Genomic DNA, 23,150 nt, shown 5'->3' with positions numbered 1-23,150 from the left:
CTAAGACAGGTTTAAATGTGATCATTGTGGGAGATCTAGACATACCAAGAATAGGTGTTGGACTCTTCATGGCCTTCCTCTTGGTACATGGGGTGGTGCTCGTGGTGGCCGTAGAGGGTGAGCTCGAGGAGCACACTCTATTATGACTGAGGCAGATGCTACCCAGGATGACTCCACTCTGGCAGATGCAGTGTTTCGTAGGGTAATGTCATAGCTGAGCACATCCTCTACATCCTCAGTGGCTAGCTCTTCTTCATCATCAACTTTGCAAGTCTCCACCTCAGCTTCTACTGCAGCCCAGTCTTGGCCTCTTGGGTGATTGAATCTGGTGCCACTGACCACATGACTGGTACATCCCATTATTATGATTCCTATACCATTTGTTCTAGTAAAGATACGGTTCGGGTGGCTGATGGCTCCCTTTCCTCCATCTCTGGTAAGGGCAGTATCCCTGTTACATTATTTATCTCTCTTACTTAGGTTCTTCATGTCCCTAACCTTACCCTTAATCTTTTGTCTGTGAGTCATTTGACTAAATCTCTAAATTGTTGTGTCACTTTTTTTCCTTCTCATTCTCTGTTTCAGATGTTTGAGGTCCTTCCCCTACTACCTCTTTATTTGGTTATCGTTACTTTGTTTCATTTGTTGATGATTTTTCTCGTGCTACTTGGACTGTTCTATGAAGCATAAAAGTGATGTCTGTGATGCACTTAAAAATTTTTATCAGATGATTCTTACTCAATTTGATACTCGAATAAAAATTGTTCGGTCTAATAAAGGGGGGGGGGGGAGTACATGTTTGGTGGTCTCCAAATCTTCTTTATGATAATGGTATTATCCATTAGCTAGCGTGTTTTGACACAACCCAACAAAATGGGGTAGCTGAGAGGAAAAATCGCCACTTATTGGAGGTCACTCGGAGTCTTCTCTTTAGCATGCATGTTCCTAAAACCTTCTGGTCTGAAGCCCTTCTCACTGCTTCTTTTCTCATAAATCGCATGCCTAGTAAACTCCGTGGTTCCAAATCTTCCTTAGCAACCTTATCTCCACAGGTTTCTGCTTTCTCTCTTCCTCCCAAAGTCTTTAGCTGTGTTTGTTATGTGCATATTAACAAACCCCATCGCACTAAACTTGATCCCAAAGCCCTTAAGTATCTCTTTCTTGGGTACTCTTCTACTTCCAAAGGCTACAAATGTTATCATCCTTCATCTCGCCGGTGTCTTCTCTCCAAAGATGTCACCTTTCTTGAATCTGTCCCTCTTTGCCACTTCTTAGCATCCTCTTTGGGGGGAGAATTGTGGAACTGACCAGGCTGCTGATTTCCTTCATTCTCCTCTCCCTATCTCTCCTTTTATGCTTGACATTGGAAAACATAGGACTGTGGATGTGGTTGATACTGATGATTAATCAGGTGTGAATACAAAATTGGTTGTTGAAAGTGGTTCTAGTAATGAGAAGGAGAAGGATTACCACATTAAATGCAAGAGAGGTGAAGGCTTGTATAAAAAAGAAAAGAAGACCTGCCAAGAGTCCTCTTCGGATCCAGATCCACATCCTGAGATTCATTCTCCTCAATCAGGTGGTAGCCCTTCTCCTCCACCTTCTCCTCCATTTGATTTAGACCTTCATATTACTGTTAGAAAGGGGAAACGAGCTTGTACTAATCCTATATCCCAGTTTGTTTCCTATGGTGCTCTTTCTTCTACAGGTCTTGCCTTTATTACTGCTTTCTCTACAACTTCTATTCCCAGGAATGTTACTAATGCTATGTCTGACCCAAAGTGAAGACAAGCTATGTCTGAGGAGATGATGGCTCTTGAGAAGAATGGTACTTGGCAATTGGTGGATCTTCCCAGAGGACGTGTTCCAGTTGGATGTAGATGGGTTTACACCATCAAATATAAATCAGATGGCACTGTTCAGAGATACACAGCAAGGTTGGTGGCCAAGGGGTACAGTCAAGTCTATGGAATTGACTATCAGGAAACATTTGCTCCTGTAGCTAAGCACAACTCTATAAGAGTTCTTTTAGCAGTGGCTGCCAATAAAGATTGGCCATTATATTAGTTAGATGTTAAAATGCCTTCCTTCATGGTGACTTAGAAGACTAAGTGTAGATGCAAAATCCACTAAGTTTCAACATACCTTCAGCTAAAGGGAAAGTGTGTCTTCTCAAGAAGGCACTATATGGTCACAAACAGTCACCAAAAGGAATGGTTTGAGCGCTACCGGCAGGCCATCTTGAAGAATGGGTATTCCCACAGTCAAACTGACCACACTCTCTTTTCTCAAGAAGGCACTCTATGGTCACAAACAGTCACCAAAAGGAATGGTTTGAGCGCTACCGGCAGGCCATCTTGAAGAATGGGTATTCCCAGAGTCAAGCTAACCACACTCTCTTTACCAAGCGGGGGCATGGTACCATTACAGCTCTTATTGTCTATGTTGATGATATTGTGGTCACTGGAGATGATACAACTGAGATAGATAAACTGCAGATCTACGCGGCCCAACAATTTGAAATCAAAGATCTGGGTCAGTTGAAGTACTTCTTAGGGATTGAAGTATCAAGGTCCAAGAAGGGAATCAACATATGTCAACGGAAGTTTGTTTTTGATTTGTTGACAGAGACAGGGACTTTAGGCTGCAAACCAGCAAGCTCTCCTATTGAGCAGAAACACAAATTAGGGGAAGCTTATGGTCCCTCTCTTGTTGATGCAGGAAAGCTATCTTTCTATGACACGCCCAGATATTTCCTAAGCACTGGGAGTAGTGAGCCAATTTATGCATGCCCCCAAGAGTGGCCACTTAGATGTTGTGTATCGTATTCTCAGATATCTGAAGTCTTCCCCTAGAAAAGGGTTGTTGTATGCCAAGCATGATCACTTGAGAGTGGAAGGTTTCACTGATGCTGATTGGGCTGGATCCATCACAGATAGGAGATCCACTTCCGGCTATTGTACCTTTGTGGAAGGCAATTTGGTTACATGGAGAAGCGAAAAACAGCATGTTGTAGCCAGATCCAGTGCAGAAGCAGAATTTAGAGCTATGGCCCATGGAGTGTGTGAACTCATTTGGTTGAAGAGACTAGTTCAAGAATTGGGGTTGGAGACTAAAGGGCCTATGAGACTCTACTATGATAACAAGACAGCCATCAGTATTGCTCACAATCCAGTGCAACATGGCAGAACAAAACATATTGAAGTGGATCAACACTTTATCAAAGAGAAGATTGACTCCGGCTGCATTTGTACCCCTTTCGTGAAGACTGGTGATCAACTGGCAGACATCTTCACCAAGGGGCTTATCTTCCTTCAGTTTAGTACCCTCTTATACAAGCTGGGAATGCATGACATATATTCTCCAGCTTGAGGGGGAGTGTTAGAAGTTATGTACTAAGGGCAGTTTAGGAACTAGTCTTATGTCCAGTTGCCTTATTACGTATTTTCCCTTTCTTTATCCTTTTTTATCTTTTACCTCCCTAGGGAGGTGGATGTAATACTTTCCTTAATATTATTGAAGTAATATAGATGTGTGGAGGTCTCTCTCCAACACAAGCCACTCAACCGAAATTATCCTCTTCTCTTCTTTGCTGTCTCATTCTTCCTCCTTTCTCTTTTTCTTCCACCTTCAACTTCTTCCTCCTCTCCTACTTACTTTCTTAACCTTGAATCCAACTAGTGGATGGAACAAGACACCCCAAGTCCCTCTCTCTCTCTATCAGTGTGTGCATGTGTGTGTCTCCTCTCCTTTTTCCTTGAAGGCCAAACAGCATAGGGTTGAGATTATCAGAATTATTCAAATGCATATGGTCACTTTGTGGGCATATTAAGATGTTCTTATGATCTAATTCATCTTTTATCCTTTGTTCAGATAACCAAAACCCACAATAGTACTTGACAGTCTAGTTAGTAGCTAACTGTAACCAGTAATGGTGAAAAACGGTTTTGGTGACTAAGATGACTGCATTGATGATTGGAGCGCATTTGGTATGATTTCTACACATCAGTAGAACAGTCAACAGTGGGTTACTCTGGTGAAGTAATCCACATGTTTACAAATCCCTATTTTGTATGTATTGGACTACAGGCTAGCTGTTTAAGGAAATGCTTAAGTTAATACCTGTATTAATGGGGGGATTTACATTCATTATTGTGCTTGTAGTTTGGGGCATTGTTATAAGCCCTTGATTAACTATTGTTGGATGTCCAATTTGTTGCAAACCCGAGAGGGTAAACAAGCCAAGATTGAATTGGGAAAGAGACTAGGGTAAAGAATAGGCCACAGTTTTGGGGGTTTAGGAAAGGAATGACTGCTGATTGAGAGGAAGGAAGAGAGTTGGTGTAAGAAAGGGTGAATGAGGTTTCTTGCTGACCTCCTGTGTTAGTGTTCGAATGTTGAAGGTGGTGATGGATGAGTATGTCTAGTTGTTGATAATAGTAAGGTAACTTGCCAACTAGAGTCCTACAAGTGCCCCACTGTAGGAGTCTCACCTAAGTTCGTTGTAGGAGTCTCACTTTAGCCCTCTTGAATCATACAAGAAATATTCAGATGCTATGTTTGAAATTCAATGCTTACCTTTTGAGAGCAGCCAGGACTTGCATTATATAGAGATAGAAATCTTGAGTACAGCACAATAGCAATAAAGAGACAGTTAGAATTCCGAAACCCCTATAAAGTACCCCATACATAGATCACAAGTCTTAGGTATGGTAAACTACTGCCAAGACCTAGAAAGCTGTTCACAAGACATAGGAACTACAAACAAGACTTTGAAAACTGGCAATGGAAGGCACTTAATGCTGCCTTGGAATACGAAAAGACACAAAGAAACTGCTAGAACTTTGTGGGCAGAAGAACTTGACTGCTTCTAGAAGTCCACGACTTGGCTTGAGAACCAGACTTGGACTTGGGTTTGATCTTGTGTGGACCAGATTCTGGAAAAGAACCTTGTTAGCCAATTTCTCTGCATCATCATGCATCATCCTTGTGCTCACTTCTCAGAAGAGTAGGATACCTGTTTGTCCTAAGATCAAGTGGTGGAAAATAAAGGAGAGTACTTGAAGCCATTTACAAAATGTGATCAAACAAGGAAAATGGGACCTTGAGGGAGACCCCAACAGGATGTGGGTCGAGATGTCGGCCCATTTAAACAAGGTTGCTAAAGAGGTTTTGGGGGAATCGAAAGGTATTCGGCATGCGCCTAGAGAGACCTGGTGGTGGATTGATGATATCCAAGCAGCCATTAAGAACAAGAAAGCTTGCTTTAAATCATGGCAAAGGTCTAAAGAGGTAGAGGATCTAACAAGATACAAGCTTGTCAAAAACGAAGCCAAGAAGATCGTGGGGAAAGCAAGAACGAAGAAATATGACGATCTCTACCATAATCTGAATTTTAAGGATGGGGAAAAAGCTATTTTTAAAATAGCTAAAGTAAGAGAAAGGATGACCAGAGATTTAGATCATGTTCGATGTATTAAGAGCGAAGATGGCAGAATACTTATAAAGGACGAGGACATTGAAGAGAGATGGAAAGAGTACTTCTATGGCATCCTTAATAAAGACCCTTCGAGTGACAGTGCCACGGAAAGCGTCATTCACAGGGATTCTTCCTCACGAAGATATGTACGTAAAATTAGGATGTCCAAAGTAAAAGAAGCGATAAACAAGATGTTAACAGATTTAGAATTAGAGTAAGGCTTGGATGATTAATGATCATCCCAAGCTCTTTATTTATATCAATGAGAATAGAGAATAAAAATACAAATAAGAAATGTGGAACTAAAGCCCACATAACAGAAACATAAAAAACATAAGAAAAGGGTCTAAAATACCCCTACGGTTCTAACACTCCCCCTCAAGTTGGAGCAACTATGTCAATCATGCCCAACTTGACTAGATTAGGATGGAACAATTTTCTAGACAATCTATTGGTGAAAATATTAGCAACCTGATCAGTATACTTCACAAAGGGAAAACAAATCAATCCGTCTTCCAACTTTTCCTTGATAAAATGTCTGTCCACTTCAACGTGCTTGGTGCGATCATGTTGTATTGGATTATGAGCAATAGTGATTACAACTTTGTTGTCTTAGTACAACATCATAGGAAGATGAACAGGAACACCAAGATCTTGTAGCAAGCCTTTCAGCCAAAGTAACTCACAAATGCCCTATGCCATAGCACGAAACTCTGCTTCAGCACTAGACCGAGCGACCACATTCTGCTTCTTGCTACTCCAAGTAATAAGATTGCCTCCTCCGAAAAAACAATACCAAGAGATAGATTTTCGATAAGCAGAACCAGCCCAATCAGCATCGGTATATGCCTCTATCCATAGGAGACCATGAGGAGACAGAAGAATGCCTTTTCCAGGAACTGACTTCAAGTAGTGAAGAATCCGAAGGACAGCCTCCATATGAGAAGAATAGGGGTCATGCCTAAACTGACTCATAGTACTCACAGTAACAGCAATGTCTGGACGTGTGTGTGAGAGATAAATCAGCTTCCCCACTAGTCTTAGTACCGGCCTTTATCGATAGGTTCACCCTCCTTTTCTTTGAGACGAATAGTAGCCTCGATAGGAGTATCTAAAGGATGACATCGTAACAAACCAGTTTCAGACAACAAGTCTAGGACATACTTCCTTTGGGAGAGAAAGATGCCTTTAGAAGACCTAGCAACCTCAATCCCTAGAAAGTACCGTAGCTTCCCTAGATCTTTAATCTCAAACTCCTGCCCAAGAAACTTCTTCAACCGGTTGACAGTAACCACAATGTCATCCACATAGACTATAAGAACAGTGATGGTTTTTCCAGCCCTCTTTATAAAGAGAGTGTGATCAGCATTACTCTGTTTATAGCCCACAGAAATCATGGCCTTGTGAAACCGACCAAACCAAGCTCTAGGTGACTGCTTCAGCCCGTAAAGTGCTCGCTTCAACTTGCAAACTTTACCTTGATTATTGTCACAAGAAAACCCTAATGGAATATCCATGTACACCTCCTTACTAAGTTCTCCATTCAGGAAGGCATTCTTCACATCCAGCTGTTGTAGATCCCATCCAAGATTGACTGCACAAGATCAAAACCCGAACTATATTCAACTTTGCAACAGGAGCAAAAGTCTCCTGGTAGTCAATCCCATATGTCTGAGTAAAGCCTCTTGCAACCAGACGTGCCATATACTGATCCACAGTGCCATCAACCTTCTGTTTGACCACAAAGACCCATTTACATCCCACTGGTTTTTTCCCTAGAGGAAGATCTACAAGATCCCAAGTATTATTTTTTCTTAAGGCGTTCATTTCTTCCAACATAGCTGCCTTCTACTTTCCATCTGCATAAGCTTCCTACCAATTTTTAGGAACAGAAACAGAAGAAAGAGAAAACATAAATGCACGAAAAGATGGAGAAAGAGAACTACAAGAAACAAAGTGAGAAATGGGATGCAAGGTGCAAGTCCTAGTACCTTTGCAAAGAGCAATAGGTAGTTCGGAAGGAGAAGTCTCACCAGGAGGATGAGGACGAGGATCTGGGTCCTAAGCCGGTAATTAGATAGGTATGCGTGCCACAGTAGATTGATGCTACCCTCTTTTGGAGCATCTCTTTTGGTAGGTGATAACATTCAAGTTGCCAATTCTCTTTTGAAATTCACTGATGGTTTTCTGGACTGAAGTCAACTCACCCTGACTAGGAACATGACCATCATTATTTTCTACAAGCTCCCCTGGTAAAGGAGAAGGGGCAGCAGCCAAAGTAGGATCCAAAGTAGGCTGGACAGCAGCCATAGGAGAAGGGGCAGCAGCCAAAGTAGGCTGGATAGCAGCCATAGGCTCCAAAGTAGGAGGAGCCTCAAGGGGAGGAAGCACAAACACATCTTCATTAGAACCAGAATTCTCCCCTAAAGATGTGGAGATGGATAATAGGAAACATGTTTGACAAAAACAACATCCATACTGACCAGAGTACGATGGGAAGGGAGATGGTAACACTTATAACCTTTCTGGATTGGAGAATAACACAAAAAAACACACCACAACCCACGAGGGTCAAGTTTACCATGAGATTTTGTGTTTCTAGCATAGCACACACAACCAAACACCTTAGGAGGAACCACAAAGGTGGAATTCCCATGTAAAAGTTTAGCCGGACTGCAAGAGTAAAGAACACGAGAAGGCAACCGATTAATGAGATAGGTTGCAGTGAGGATAGCATCCCCCTAATATTGGGAGGGGACATGGCGCGAAAACATCAACGCCCTGATCACTTCCAACAAATGTCAGTTCTTCCTTTCAGCCACACCATTCTGGGTTGGGGTATCGATACAACTAGTCTGGTGAATAATCCCATTATCAGCCAAATACTTCTGAAATTGGTGTTCCTTATACTCAGTGCCATTATCACTTCTCAAAACCTTGAGATTAGCCTGGAACTGAGTTTGGACCATTCTATGGAAATGCTGAAAACAGGAAAAAACTTGACTCTTAAGTGTGCATAAGATAAACCCATATATGCCTAGAATAACAATCAATAAAAGAAACAAACCAACGATGACCAAAAAGGGAAGTTTTACAACTAGGGCCCCAAACATCAAAATGTACCAACTGAAAAAGTGAAGAACTCCTTTTATTTGAAACCGAATAAGTAGAATGTCTGTTTGGCCAGAACACAAGCCTCATAAAAAAAATCGGTCATATCACATCATTTGACCAAAGTAGGAAATAAAGATGCTAATATTCCTAATGAAGGGTGATCTAATCTTGAGTAACACTGGTAAATTTCAGAAGAGACTAAGGAGTTCTGATGTGGAGATGGTAATGGGGGTGGAGTGAGACGACCATCATCAAGCATGTACAAGCCACCATGCACTTTACTTAATCCAATCGTCTTCCTAGAGGCCAGATCCTGAAACACACAATGGGAAGGAAAAAAAGTCACTTTACAGTTAAGATCACAAGTAAGACTACTAATAGAAAGAAGGTTAGTAAGTAAAATTAGGAATATGAAAACTGAAGACAAAGTAAGGGAGGAAGTGCAGTTGATGATTCCTTTTCCAGATATGGAGGAAAGGAAACCATCAGCTACTTTGACCTTGCCTTTCACAGAAGTGGGAGAATACCGATGGAACAGGCTAGAGGAACCGGTCATGTGATCCGTAGCCCCAGAATCTATGATCTAAGGATGGGAAGCTATAGAAGCACAATGACCACCAAATGGAATACCTAACCGGGCAAAGTGTGAACCTGACGGAGCAGAAGAGGTGGCAAGAGCTGATGTAGTAGAGGCAGCAGCAGCGGAAGACCTTAGCAGTCGTAGGAAAGCCTGTAGATCATCCTGGGATAGGCTAATGTCAGTAGCCAGGGCTGTAGGAACAGATTCAGAGTGGTTTGCCTTATTTTTTGTCTTTTTCTTGGTAGCCCGTTTAGCGTAAAAGTCAGCTGGCTTCCTGTGAAGTTTCCAGCACTTCTCTTTGGTGTGGTAAGGCTTGTGACAATGCTCACAAGTAACAGTCCCTGTAGTAGAATCACCAAGAGAAACATGTCCGACAGGGGCAGGAGTAGCCTGGGTAGCAGACTGGAGGGCCGATCTGTCAGTAACAGGAGGGTGGAGCATAGCAGCCCAACGGTTCTCTTCAGAGGAGACCAAAGCATAAGATTGTTCAAGTGTGGGAAAAGAGGAATGACCCAATACCTGAACACGAATCTGGTCATACTCCATGTTCAAACCAGCCAAAAAATCATAGACCCTGTTTTTGTCCAGATGTTTCTTATATGTAGTGATATCAGTAGCTGTAGTGGGATGGTAATCAGAAAAATGGTCCAGTTGTTGCCAGAGACTACGCAAAGTAGTATAGTATTTGGAGACAGATAACTCCCCCTGAGTAATATTATTGGCCTTCTTTCGTAGCTCATACACCTGTGCATCATTACCGAGCTGTCCATATGTCTCCTCGTAAGCAGACCAAATTTGATGGGCTGTATCAAGGAGAAGAAAAACATCAGCAAGGTCTGAGTGCATTGAGCCAATCAAATAGGACACAAGTACACCATTGTTGGAGATCCATCTGGTCAGAGAAGGGCCAGCTTCAGCTTGCATGACAGTAGTGCCATCAATATGGCCAGTAAGCCCACGGCCGGCAATGGCAAAGTAGGCGGAGCGAGACCATATCAGGTAATTGCTCCCATCCAGTTTGATAGGATTAGGGAGAAGATCACGGATATCATTCCTACTATACCCATTGTCAGTAGAAGTTCCATTAGAAATTTCAGATTCAGCCATAAGTGCAACAGAACAAACCAAATCGCAGAGAAGGCTCTGGTAATAAGAAACACAAGATATCCTCCAAATTAAAGGCTGAAAATTGGAGGAAAATCCCCTTTCAATGTCACAAGATGTGTCTCCAAAAATCAGCAGCAGCAGACAAGTGTAGCCCCTATATCAATTTTTTCAGGGTTTTGAAAAAAAACCATGCTAGGCTGAAATCGATATAGGGAAGAATAGGCCCAAAAACTGAATAGTTGAGGCTCAAATCTGGGACAGATATGTCATTATAAATGGAGAACCAAACTTCAAAAAACCAGCACCAACAGAGGCTCAAAACCCTGAGATCGATTTTTTCAGGGTTTTGAAAAAAACCCTAATCTTGTTGAGATCGATGTAGGTAGAGAAACCTGCAAAAAAAGCACTGGATTGAGCTGAAACTTGGCTCTAGTGTGGGTCTAGAAGAGACTAAGTACCCCTCCAAATATCAGCCCCAACAGAGGACAGCAGCCCCTAGATCAATATTTGTCAGGGTTTTGAAAAAAAACCCTGTTTTTGGAGAAATAGATCTAGGGGGTCTTCAAGGCAGATCGTAGATAAAAAAACTCAACAAAGGAACCTGCTACAGTTCTTGATCTTCAATAAGGGAGATTGATTCCTTATAGTTGAGGTGGAATCAATCAAATATGGAAAGCTTCAAATATCGCAGCCAAGGTGTTGTTGATATGGAAACTTATGTAAACATGGAATGAGGTGAGAAAGGGCAGCAGCTGGATCTATGGATCACCTCATCAGTGCTGCCCTATTGAAGAATAGAAAACAAAAGCAGAAAAGAGCGAAAAGAAGAGGAGATTGAGAGAAAGAGAGAAGAGAAAGAAAAGCTGAAAATAGAAGATAGAGGACCCTAATTCAAAACCTGCTCTGATACCATGTTAACAGATTTAGAATTAGAGTAAGGCTTGGATGATTAATGATCATCCCAAGCTCTTTATTTATATCAATGAGACTAGAGAATAAAAGTATAAATAAGCAATATGGGACTAAAGCCCACATAACAGAAACATATAAAACATAAGGAAAGGGTCTAAAATACCCCTACGGTTCTAACACAAGATGAAAATATGCAAAGAGCCAGGGCCAGATACGATCCCAATTGAGGTGTTGAAGAACATAGGTCATTGTGGTCTATCCTAGCTAACCAAGTTGTTTCACAGAATTATGACCACTAGGAAAATGGCAGATAAATGGAGGAGAAGCTTTGTGGTCCCAATTTATAAGAACAAATGAGATATTCAAAATTGTAATAACTACAGAGGCATAAAGTTAATGAGACATACGATGAAGTTATGGGAGAGGGTTCTTGAAACTCACTTGAGAAAGTAGACTACTATCTCAGAAAACCTATTTGGTTTTATGCCAGGAAGATCATCAATGGAGGCAATTTTCTTATTAAGGAGACTTATGGAAAAATATAGAGAGGGCAAGAAAGATCTTCATATAGTATTTATAGATCTAGAAAAAGCCTACGACAGAGTGCCTAGAGAGCTAATATGGAATATTTTAGAGAAGAGAAGGGTGTCTCGTAAATACGTGGACATAATTGAAGATATGTATGCTGATGTGGTGACTAGCGTTAGAATGGCGGGGGCCCAAGGTAGTGAATTCCCAATCTCAATTGGGTTACACAAAGGATCCGCCTTAAGCCCTTATTTATTCGTGCTTATCATGGACGACTTAACCAAAGGCATACAAGGTGAGATCCCATGTTGTATGATCTTTGGAGATGGCATTGTGTTAGTAGATGAGACAAAAGCAGGGATTAACGCCAAAGTGGAACTATGGAGAACAACCTTGGAATCAAAAGGTCTGAAGATAAACAAAACTAAGAGTGAATACAAGGTGTGTAACTTTAGCAGCTCTGTGATGGGTAAAGAAGTGGTGAATATAGATGAGAGAGGGATTCCGCAAAGTGATCATTGTAAACAAGGAGGGCTACATAGATCACGATGTTGCCCAAAGGATTAAATAGGGTGGATGAAGTGGAGAGGCACGACTGGAGTACTGTGTGATCGGCGTATCCCTTTAAAGCTTAAAAGGAAAATTCTATAGGACTGTCATTAAGTTAAGATTGAGATTGAGAGTGTAAGTAGAAGAAGGAGAGGAAGAAGTTGAAGGAGGAAGTAGAGGAAGAAGAAGAAGAGGAGAAGAACAAGGAGGAGAAAGAGTCTCGGTTGTAAGTTGTGTATCGGGATATCTCCCTCCACACCTATATTACTCAAATATGATATCTTGACATATTACATTCAACCTCCCTAGGGAGGTAAAGGGTAAAAAGAAAGAAAAAGAAGAAATTACATAATAAGGAGACTAGTTAATATCTAGTCCCTGAAATACCCCTAGTACATGAGAACTAATAACTTTAACACTCCCCCTCAAGATGGAAAATAAATATCATGCATTCCCAGCTTGCATTGAAGAGAGCCAAACTGAGGAGAGGCAAGAGCCTTGGTGAAAATGTCAGCTAGTGATCACCAGTCTTAACAAAAGGAGTGCCTACAGCTAGAGTCAATCTTCTCCTTGATGAAGTGTCGGTCCACTTCAATGTGCTTGGTTCTGTCATGTTGTATAGGATTGTGGGCAATACTGATGGCAGCATTGTTATCATAGTAGAGCCTCATAGGACCTGCAGTGCCAAAACCCAATTCCTGAGCAAGTCTTTTCAACCATATAAGTTCACACACTCCATGAGCCATAGCTCTAAATTCTGCTTCGGCACTGGATCTAGCTACAACCGGCTGTTTATTACTTCTCCATGTAACCAAGTTACCTCCCACAAAGGTACAATAGCCGGAGGTAGGCCTCTTGTCTGTGATAGAGCCAACCCAATCAGCATCAGTAAAACCTTCCCCTCTCAGGTGGTTATGCCTGGTATACAACAAACCTTTCCTTGGGCATGATTTCAAATATCTAAGAATATGATACACAACATCTAAGTGACCACTCTTGGGGGCATGCATAAATTGGCTCACTACTCCCACTGCATAGGAGATATCTGGGCGTGTCATAGAAAGGTAAATAAGCTTCCCAACCAGCCTCTGGTATTTTCCTGCATCAACAAGAGGAGAACCACAATCTTCTCCTAGTTAGTGATTCTACTCAATATGAGAACTTGCTGGTTTACATCCTAACATCCCTGTCTCTGTCAACAAATCAAGCACAAACTTTCGTTGACATATGTTGATTCCTTTCTTAGTCCTTGATACCTCAATGCCTAAGAAATACTTCAAGGGGCCCAGATCTTTGATTTCAAACTATTTAGCCAAGTAGCTTTTCAGTTTATCTATCTCAGTCATGTCATCTCCAGTGACTACAATATCATCAACATAAACAATAAGAGCTGTGAAGGTGCTATTGTCCCGCTTGGTAAAGAGAGTGTGATCTGCTTAACTCTGGGAATACCCATTCTGAAGAATAGCTTGTCGAAAGCGTTCAAACCATGCCTTTGGAGATTGTTTGAGCCCATATAGTGCCTTCTTGAAAGGCACACCTTCCCTTCAGCTGAGGGTACTCTGAAGCCCGGTGAGGGTTGCATGTACACTTCCTCTTCCAAGTCACCATGAAGAAAGGCATTTTTCACATCTAACTGATATAAAGGCCAATCTTTATTGGCAGCCAGAGATAAAAGAACTCTGATGGAGTTGTGCTTAGCTACTGGAGTGAATGTCTCCTGATAATCAATCCCATAGACCTGACTGTACCCTTTGGCTACTAACCTTGCTTTGTATCTTTCAACAGTACCATCGGATTTATATTTGATTGTATAGACCCATCTACATCTAACTGGGACACGTCCCTTGGGAAGATCAACCAACTGCCAAGTGCCATTCTTCTCAAGAGTCATCATCTCCTCAAACATAGCTTGTCTCCACTTTGGGTCAGACATAGCATCAGTAACATTCCTTGGAAAAAAAAGCTATAGAGAGAGTAGTAATACAGGCAAAACTTGTAGAAGAAAGAGCAATATAAGAGACAAACTGGGTTATAGGATTAGTACAAGCTCTTTTCCCTTTTCTAACAGCAATAGGAAGCTCTAAATCAGATGGAGGAGAATGAGAGTCACTTGATTGAGAGGGATGCGGATCTAGATCCAAAGAGGACTCTTGGTAGATCTGCTTTTCTCTGTTATACAAGCCTTTACCCTTTTTGTAGGTAATGTGGTAATCCTTCTCCTTACCATAATCATTCTCAACCACCAATTCTGTATTCAAACCTAATTGTGATTGATCACCTATATTACCTACATCCACAGTCTCCACAGTCTTGTGTGTGCCAATGTCAAACATAAAAGGGGAGATAGGGAGAGGAGAGTGAAGGTAGTCAGCAGCCTGTTCACTCCCACAATGCTCCCCCTGAAGAGGATGCTGAGAAGGAACAAAGAAAGGAATAGATTCAAGGAAGGTGACATCCTTGGAGATAATGCACCGACGAGAAGAAGGGTAATAGCACTTGTAACCCTTAGTAGTAGCAGAATACCCAAGGAATAAACACTTGAGGGCTTTAGGATCAAGTTTAGTGCAAGCAGGTTTGTTAACATGCACATAACAGACACAACCAAAGACTTTAGGAGGAAGAGAGAAAGCAGAAACCTTGGGAAATAAAATTGTTGGTTGAACAGTGGGTCAGAGAGAGGAAATAAAATAATAGAATTGATTGTATTAATGAGAGAAAGGCCCCTCTATTTATAATAGAGGGGAAGTTACAAATAATAGAAGCTAGGCGATGTGGAACTAAAACCCACATAGCCGACATAAGCTAATAACACTTAATAACATAAAAATAACCCCAAAAGGACCAGAATACCCCCACGGTATTCTGGTATACATTATTCTAACACTCCCCCTGACGCTGGATTATACAAATATAAAGAAGGAAGATCCAGCGTGGACTAAAGAAAAAACTCTCTACTAAAGAAAAACTCTCTCCATAACAATGCTAACACTCCCCCTCAAGTTGGCGCATATAAGGTACTAATGCCCAACTTGAATAAAATGGGAAAAATAAGTTGTAGTAGAATCCAGCTTCAGAATGAATGCAGCTCCCAAATAGACCTTCAAGAACTTGAAAAAAATAGACCTTCAAACTTGGACCGACTTGATCAGCAAAAAAGGCATCTTTCACCAATCTTTGTCCAATAATGAATCTCTGAATTATAATCTTGAAGATAAGTAACTAGGGTAGCCGGCAAATGAGTCAAGCAGTAGTAAAGATCAAGCAGCGGAAAAAAAACAACCAAACTGTAGGATCTCATATGGGCAGTCAATAACCAAACATCTTCAAAACTTTAAGGCCAACCTCCCCCTTATGACAAACTTTAACCCAATAACAAAGTAGATACCCATTGGCAATGGTGAGACCTCTGGCCTTCTATGTTTTGCACCAAGTGTCCCTGCATGTTCTGCTCTCTGCAATGGCTGCAGGTATACTGTATATAATCCCCCCCTCACGTGTAGTGCATGTGGACATAAGAGAGAGATTAGGTTAGAGATAGGGCAAAACATAACATTCTAGAATGGTTCAATGGCTGCCAAGTGTAATGGAAAAAGAAGAAATGGTAAAGAAGAGAATACCATTAACTTCCAATGGTGTTATGGGTAATGCCAAAGGTATGGTTTGGGAGGTGGTGAAAGAAAAACAGTAGTGGGATAATGGAGTAGGATTAACTTGGGTAACATAGAAAGCTCCAACCATCGTCCATCAATCAAACAAACACTTTGAATGGAAACCCCTGCAGGGGAGAAACTCCTAACCCCAATATTCAGATCTGAAAAAGATACAAATCTGATTCGAAGTAAGGAAATGCTCCAATTGCCAAGGCTTGTTCAATCTTCAAACAGGGAGGAGCAATTGTGCAAAAGATTCCATGGTAGAAACTCCCACATGCTAGACAGTAATAAGAAGATATCCGGACAGCAATGAATGGAAGTAGCCTCAACAAAATTGGATCAGATCTGAATCTGTAACAATGCTAGTATGCAAGCTCCAAAGTATGCCGGATATTAACCAAAAAAGCTCCACATAGCTGAATAGTTTCGTAGGTGCAACCAAAAAATCGTGGAACACATTGTGGTAATCCCAAATAGGCTGGTCTCCAGGGTAGTAGATGCGAGTCTTCAATAACGAAAGAAATTCGATCTCCAATAAGAGGAAACACAGTCACAATTATAGGGCAGCAGTATTCCACATGAAGGCAGCAGTAACACATCAACCAGTCATGCTTACAGAAGCCAAGCAATAACACCAGCCAGGTAGATAGTGAAGCTCATAATAACCAGCCAAATAAGATAAATAACCAGACAAATCCATAGGCAGTTGAAGCAGCCAGCCATATAGAAACAAGAAAAAAACAGCCTCATAATTGAAGAAACCAAGCCAACAGAATGAACTGGAATTTTTTCAAAAAACTTGATGTAAGATGCTAAATAATGGGCTGAATACTCCTCTGATATGTATAAGACTCTCCTAAAAAATGAGCTTGATAGGAAAAACCCTAACCCTAAAATCGATTGTTGTCAGGGTTTTAGAAAACCCTGAAATTGAGATCGATTTAGGGAAAGGGGGCTGTAATTGCTGATGTAGACATGTAATAGATGTTGACCAAGGCTGCTAGAATGGAACATCCAAGGTTAACAATCAATCTCCAGTAAGAGTGAGACCTGATCTTTAAAGGGGAGAGACTCCAAAAAATCGCAGAAGTTGAGCAGGGCAGCATACAGCACTACACCAGCATAAAGGACCTTCTTCAAGCCTTGAACTGATGAAGGAGAGTTCTCTTTTAATGTTAGAACCACCTCCAAAGCACTCGAACAGCAGCAAACATCCCTAGCCCAAATCGATTTTTATCAGGGTTTTGGAAAACCCTGAAAAGAAGAGATCGATTGGGGTAGGGGTATTCAAAAAAACTTGGATAGGTGCAATATTGAGGTCGATTGGTCCTTGAAGTGCGAGTAATTAACCCTCCAAAAATTAGCAAAGACTGAAACCTGAAAGTCAGGGTTTTTGGCAGGTAACCAAATTAGCAGGTTAAGGAATTTTTGTGGTAGAAACAAATCCAGCCATCAGAAAGGGTCCAAACTTAGGTAGAGTAGGGCTTGTAGTAATAGGGAATCACCCCCAAAAGATCAGCTGCATCTAAAAAAGGAAACGCCAAAATCGATTGGAGTCAGGGTTTTGAAAAACCCTGACAAGTTGAGATCAATTAGGGTAGGGGCTAGAATAAATAATAATTGATGGAGAGAAAGAAAAGAGGGATGTTAGGTGTAGGAATAGGGTAACATTTGGCCGGAAAAAGGTTGCACAGGGTGTTCCTCTGTTAGAGGATCAGGTGTATCGAAATCTGATCTCAAGGAGGGAGGAACTCCAAATCGCAAAAAGCTTCCAACAGGTTTTTTTTTTTTTAATAAAAATCGATGGGAGGAAAAGGGGGAGGCAGCACTAAATCATTGACATATGTTTACCTCATTAGTGCTGCCCCTGTTTTTGGGCTGAAAGGGAGAAAAACAGAACCAAAAAAAAACGAGAAAAAAAGGAGAAGAAGAGAAAATCGATTGGAAGGAAGGAGGGAGAAATTAGGGTTTTTCTTCTCTCTAACCTAGATCAGACCAGCTCTGATACCATGTTGGTTGAACCGTGGGTCAGAGAGAGGAAATAAAATAATAGAATTGATTGTATTAATGAGAGAAAGGCCCCTCTATTATAAATAGAGGGGAAGTTACAAATAATAGAAGCTAGGCGATGTGGGACTAAAACCCACATAGCCCACATAAGCTAATAACACTTAATAACATAAAAATAACCCTAAAAGGACCAGAATACCCCCACCCCCCACGGTATTCTGGTATACATTATTCTAAAAAAAACGTCCAAGGGAGATTTGAAATCAAGAAGTTTGGTTGGCGTGCGGTTGATGAGAAAAGAAGCTGTGAGAAGGGCAGCAGACCAGAAGGTCTTTGGGACATTCATGCCAAACAAGAGACGACGGGTGACCTCCAATAAATGACAATTTTTCCTCTCAACAACCCCATTTTGTTGGGGTGTGTCAACACACGCTAGCTGATGGATAATGCCATTATTAGAAAAGAAGGTTTGGAGGCCACCAAACATGTATTCACCCCCTTTATCGGACCGAACAATTTTGATCCGAGTGTCAAACTGAGTAAGAATCAACTGATAAAAGGTTTGAAATGCATTACAAACATCACTCTTATGCTTCATGAGAACAGTCCAAGTAGCACGAGAAAAATCATCAATAAATGACACAAAGTAACGATAGCCAAATAAGGAAGTAGTAGGAGAAGGTCCCCAAACATCCGTATGCACAATATGAAAGGGAACAGCAGTTCTATTACCATGATATGGATAAAAGGAACGACAATGTTTGGCAAACATACATGGTTCACATTGAAAAATATGAGAAGAAGCAACAGAAGAAAATAAGTGAGGCAATTGTTTCCTCATTACAACAAAAGATGGATGGCCAAGACGGCGGTGCCATAACATAACAGGCTCCACAGAACTACTATCATCATGTCCACATATATAAGACTGAGCTGTGGGCAAAAAAGGATAAAAAAGATACAGGCCTTGTTCCTCACGTCCACTACCAATAATCCTCTTCATCACCAAATCCTGAAAAAGACAATGAGAAGGATAGAAGGTGACACAACAATTCAGAGATTTAGTCAAGTGACTCACAGATAAAAGATTAAGAGTAAGGTTAGGAACATGGAGAATAGAAGTAAGAGAAATAGACGGTGTGACAGGGAGACTGCCCTTACCAGAGATGGAAGAAAGGGAACCATCGGCTACCCTAACCTTGTCCTTACCAGAACAAATGGTATAGGAATCATAGTAATGGGACATACCAGTCATGTGGTCGGTGGCACCAGAATCAATGACCCAAGACTGGGCTGCAGTAGAAGCTGAGGTGGAGACCTGTAAAGCTGAGGATGATGAAGAACTGGCTACTGTGGATATAGGAGATGTGCTCAGTTGTGACATAACTCTGCGAAACACCGCATCGACCAAAGTGGAGTCATCCTGTGGAGCATCTGTCTCAGTCAGCACAGAATGTGCTCTAGCTCCCCCTTTACGGCCACCACGACCACGAGTGCCAGGAGGGCGACCATGAAGAGACCAACACCTATCCTTGGTGTGTCCTGTCCTCCCACAATGATCACATTTGAACCTGTCGCGACCAACTCCACTCGCACCAATTGGCTCCACTGCCCTATCTTCAGTACGGTTAGGCCCTTGGCCTCTACCACCCCCACTAGTGTCTCAGAAGGAACTCATATTGAGGGCTGACCGCTCAAGAGATGGAACAGATGTTAGTGCCATAGTAGTACGTCGAGTCTCCTCACTCTGTAAGTAGCTACAGACCTCACTAAGAGATGGAAAGGGAACCCGGCCTAAGATCTGAAGCCTAATTGGTTCATAGTCAGGATTCAAACCACCAAGTAAGGAGAAGACACGCTCCTTTTCAAAGGTCTGATGTACTTTGGCTTCATCCTCTGGGTTAGTCAACTGGAGGTCCCTGTAGTGGTTATACTCCTCCAAAAGACCAAGAAAAGCATTGTAGTACTCAGAAATGGTCTTGTCACCTTGTCTCATTGAGCTAATGCTCTGGTGGAACTGATAAACCTTGGTAGAGTCACCCACTCTGTCAAAGGTCAGGGTGACACTATCCCAGATTGCCTTGGCGGTTTCTTTTCTTATAAATCTTCTCCCAATCTCAGGTTTTATGGAGAAGATTAACCAGGTCATCACTGTAGAGTTTTCTGTCTCCCATGTTCCATAGGCTGGTGAACTGGGGTCTGGGGCCTTAATGGCACCTATAATATACCCAAGCTTCCCTTTGCTTCGAAGAGAAAGCTTCACAGAGTGTGACCAGTCCAAGTAATTAGTGCCATCAAGCTGCACAAAGGAGATCTGTAGATGGGTGTTCTCATAAACCAACTGAGGAGCTGTTGGAGTAGGCTGTGAATCAGCCGAACCAAGACCAGATGTTGATGAATCAACCATAGTATAAGGAAAGGAACACTTGACCGTACACAAGGGTTCCAACAACAAGTGGGGAGTACACACTCAACCCAAGAAATGATTCCAGCAACAGAAAAAAAAAAAAAAAAAAAAAATCCAGCAGGAAGAAAAATAGCATAGGCTGGAGCAGTCTTTACCCACACACTTTCCAAGCAACAAAAACACTTAATACAGTTGCAAGACTTTAGACAAGATGTCCATAAACATTTCTCAGCTAAGAGAGAGGCCTACTGTACTCCAAGTGCAAGAAAAAGAACCAAATATCAGTCTCAGCTTTACCTGGGCAGAAACAGAGGTCACACGAGAATGAGTTATGCTCCAAATAGCTTCATATCCATCAAGTGCAAGCATAAGGAGCATAGATAGGGCTCAAAAACGATCCTAAAGAGCTACTCCATGATCCAAACACAGCCCGAGAAAAGGAGATACAAGATCTGCAACAGGAACCTGGCGGAAAACCTAGAGACTGCTGGGTGAGTTCCAAAACTTCATCTGGGCTTCAAAGTAGCTCAAGAGGCAGCAGCACTAACTTGAATAGGTTGAAAATAACCTATTTCAGACTCCTTCAACAAGCAGTTTACATCAGAGCCTCTTCCTTGGAATCCCTTATGTTCTTGGATTCCAAAGAGAGGAAAAAAATAGGGAGAGGGAGATTGGATATGACTCTCAAAACCTGCTCTCTGATACCAAGTTAAGATTGAGATTGAGAGTGTAAGTAGAAGAAGGAGAAGAAGAAGTTGAAGGAGGAAGTAGAGGAAGAAGAAGAAGAGGAGAAGAACAAGGAGGAGAAAGAGTCTCGGTTGTAAGTTGTGTAACGGGATATCTCCCTCCACACCTATATTACTCAAATATGATATCTTGACATATTACATTCAACCTCCCTAGGGAGGTAAAGGGTAAAAAGAAAGAAAAAGAAGAAATTACATAATAAGGAGACTAGTTAATATCTAGTCCCAGAAATACCCCTAGTACATGAGAACTAATAACTCTAACACATTAGACCAGCTATGATGTATGGGGCAGAATGCTGGGCTGTGAAGAAATGCCATATAAACAAACTGGGGAATGCTGAGATGGATGTGTGGGAAAACTAGAAATGATAATATTAGAGCTGGGTTGGGGGTAGCTCCAATACACGATAAACTTAAAGAGAGTCGTCTGAGGTAGTTTGGCCATGTCCAACTGAGGCCTTTAGGAGCCCCCACTTTGGCAGAGTGACATGATCCTGATTGAGGGAACCAAGAGAACCAAGGGTAGGACTAAGAAAACCTTAGGAGAAGTGTTGAAGAATGACATGCTTAGCTTAGGCCTTGTTCCTAGTATGACCTTAGATAGAGCTGATTGGAGATCAAAGATCCATGCAGTCGACCCCATTTAGTTGGAATTTGTTGTTGGGTTTTTGTTTTTGAATATCACTCCTCGTCGAGACCTAGAGCAGGATTGTTGGGCCGTTAAGAGGAGGTAGGTAGCTAAGAAGGGTGGATGCCTCAGAGTTTGTGTCGATGATGTACGCTCCCCCTCCCCTATTTACATCTTTATTTATATTCCATCGACACCAATTTAGCTTGTGTTGTTGTTGTATGCCCCCCATTTTATTTGTACTCCCCTCGTTACTTCTTTATTATTATCATAAGGAAAAAGAATGTTGCCAGCCTGCATAGCGTACGCTAGCACCTCCCTATGCCTTTCTCTGTACTCTGTCCTATGCAATGGCAAATCTATCCCCTATTGTGGGAGGAGAGAGATAGACACAGGGAGGCTCAACCGTACGCTATGCAGACAGACAAGGAACTCAATCCCTAATCATAATAATAATTAAATAATAATACTAATAATAATTAATGCATATACATCAACACAACCGTTAACAGTTTCACTAAGTTTATTAGAAAATTAGATAAGATCTTTCTGGGAATTAGCAACAGCCATCGGTTCTCTTCTTTGATATATTTGCAAACAAATTTCTTTGAGATTTATGCAAATTATTTATTTCAAACAGAACTATTAAACATAATCATATGCACCCAGGCACTTTCTGCAATCTTCTTTCAATTTTATTTTTTAAATATTTTTCTCTGAGTAAAAATTTTATTAGAAGAAAAGAATGCAAAAGAATATAAAAAACAAACAATTGTAAAATGCCCAGCTTCAAGTCAAAAAACAACAGAGGAAAAACAGACAATGAGAACAAGTCAAAATTTTATAAAGGTTTACTATTACCGAACATAATCTAGGATGACCAATACCCTCTGTTTAGCCAACTCATCAGTCATTCCCAAAAAATATAACTAGTTTTTCTCATCAGCCATTCCCTAAATATCAACTAGTTTTTTCAATCTTTCATTTCTCTTTTACACATTTCAATCTGTTTTCTAAGATATCAACTAGTTTGCATCAGACTTTCACCCTAAACTTGGAAAAAGATTGAAAAAGAAAATAATATATAAGTAGTTATCAAGCAAACAGCTATAGCAAACAATGCCAACGTCAAAAAGCAATTACATACATACATACATACATACATACATACATATATACATACATATATATATATATATATATATATATATATATATATATATATATATATATTTTTATAGGGATTGTCTGAATGACACCTCTATAGCAGTATGTAGAACATGTAACCTTCTTTCGATTTACCCCTTATCTTATTCCAAAAAGTTCTTCAAGTGAGGGATAACAGAGGGTTTTTAAAATTATATGAAAGTGACTAAGAGGGCTAAAAAATAAGGTTACAAATTATTTGACACCTTAAGGGGTGCCAACGAG

The 23,150-nt window shown here is 41.1% G+C and overlaps 1 protein-coding gene across 1 annotated transcript in view; it reads right to left on the bottom strand.

Moving 5' to 3' along the window:
• The window catches only part of LOC122655184 (endoribonuclease Dicer homolog 2), a 168,160-nt gene that overhangs the window by 31,625 nt on the left and 113,385 nt on the right, over positions 1–23,150 (bottom strand). The gene's annotated exons all lie outside the window — the stretch shown is intronic.

Source organism: Telopea speciosissima, chromosome 3, assembly GCF_018873765.1.
Source record: "Telopea speciosissima isolate NSW1024214 ecotype Mountain lineage chromosome 3, Tspe_v1, whole genome shotgun sequence".
Lineage (NCBI taxonomy): Eukaryota > Viridiplantae > Streptophyta > Magnoliopsida > Proteales > Proteaceae > Telopea > Telopea speciosissima.
This window is presented reverse-complemented; position numbering and strand designations above follow the sequence as displayed.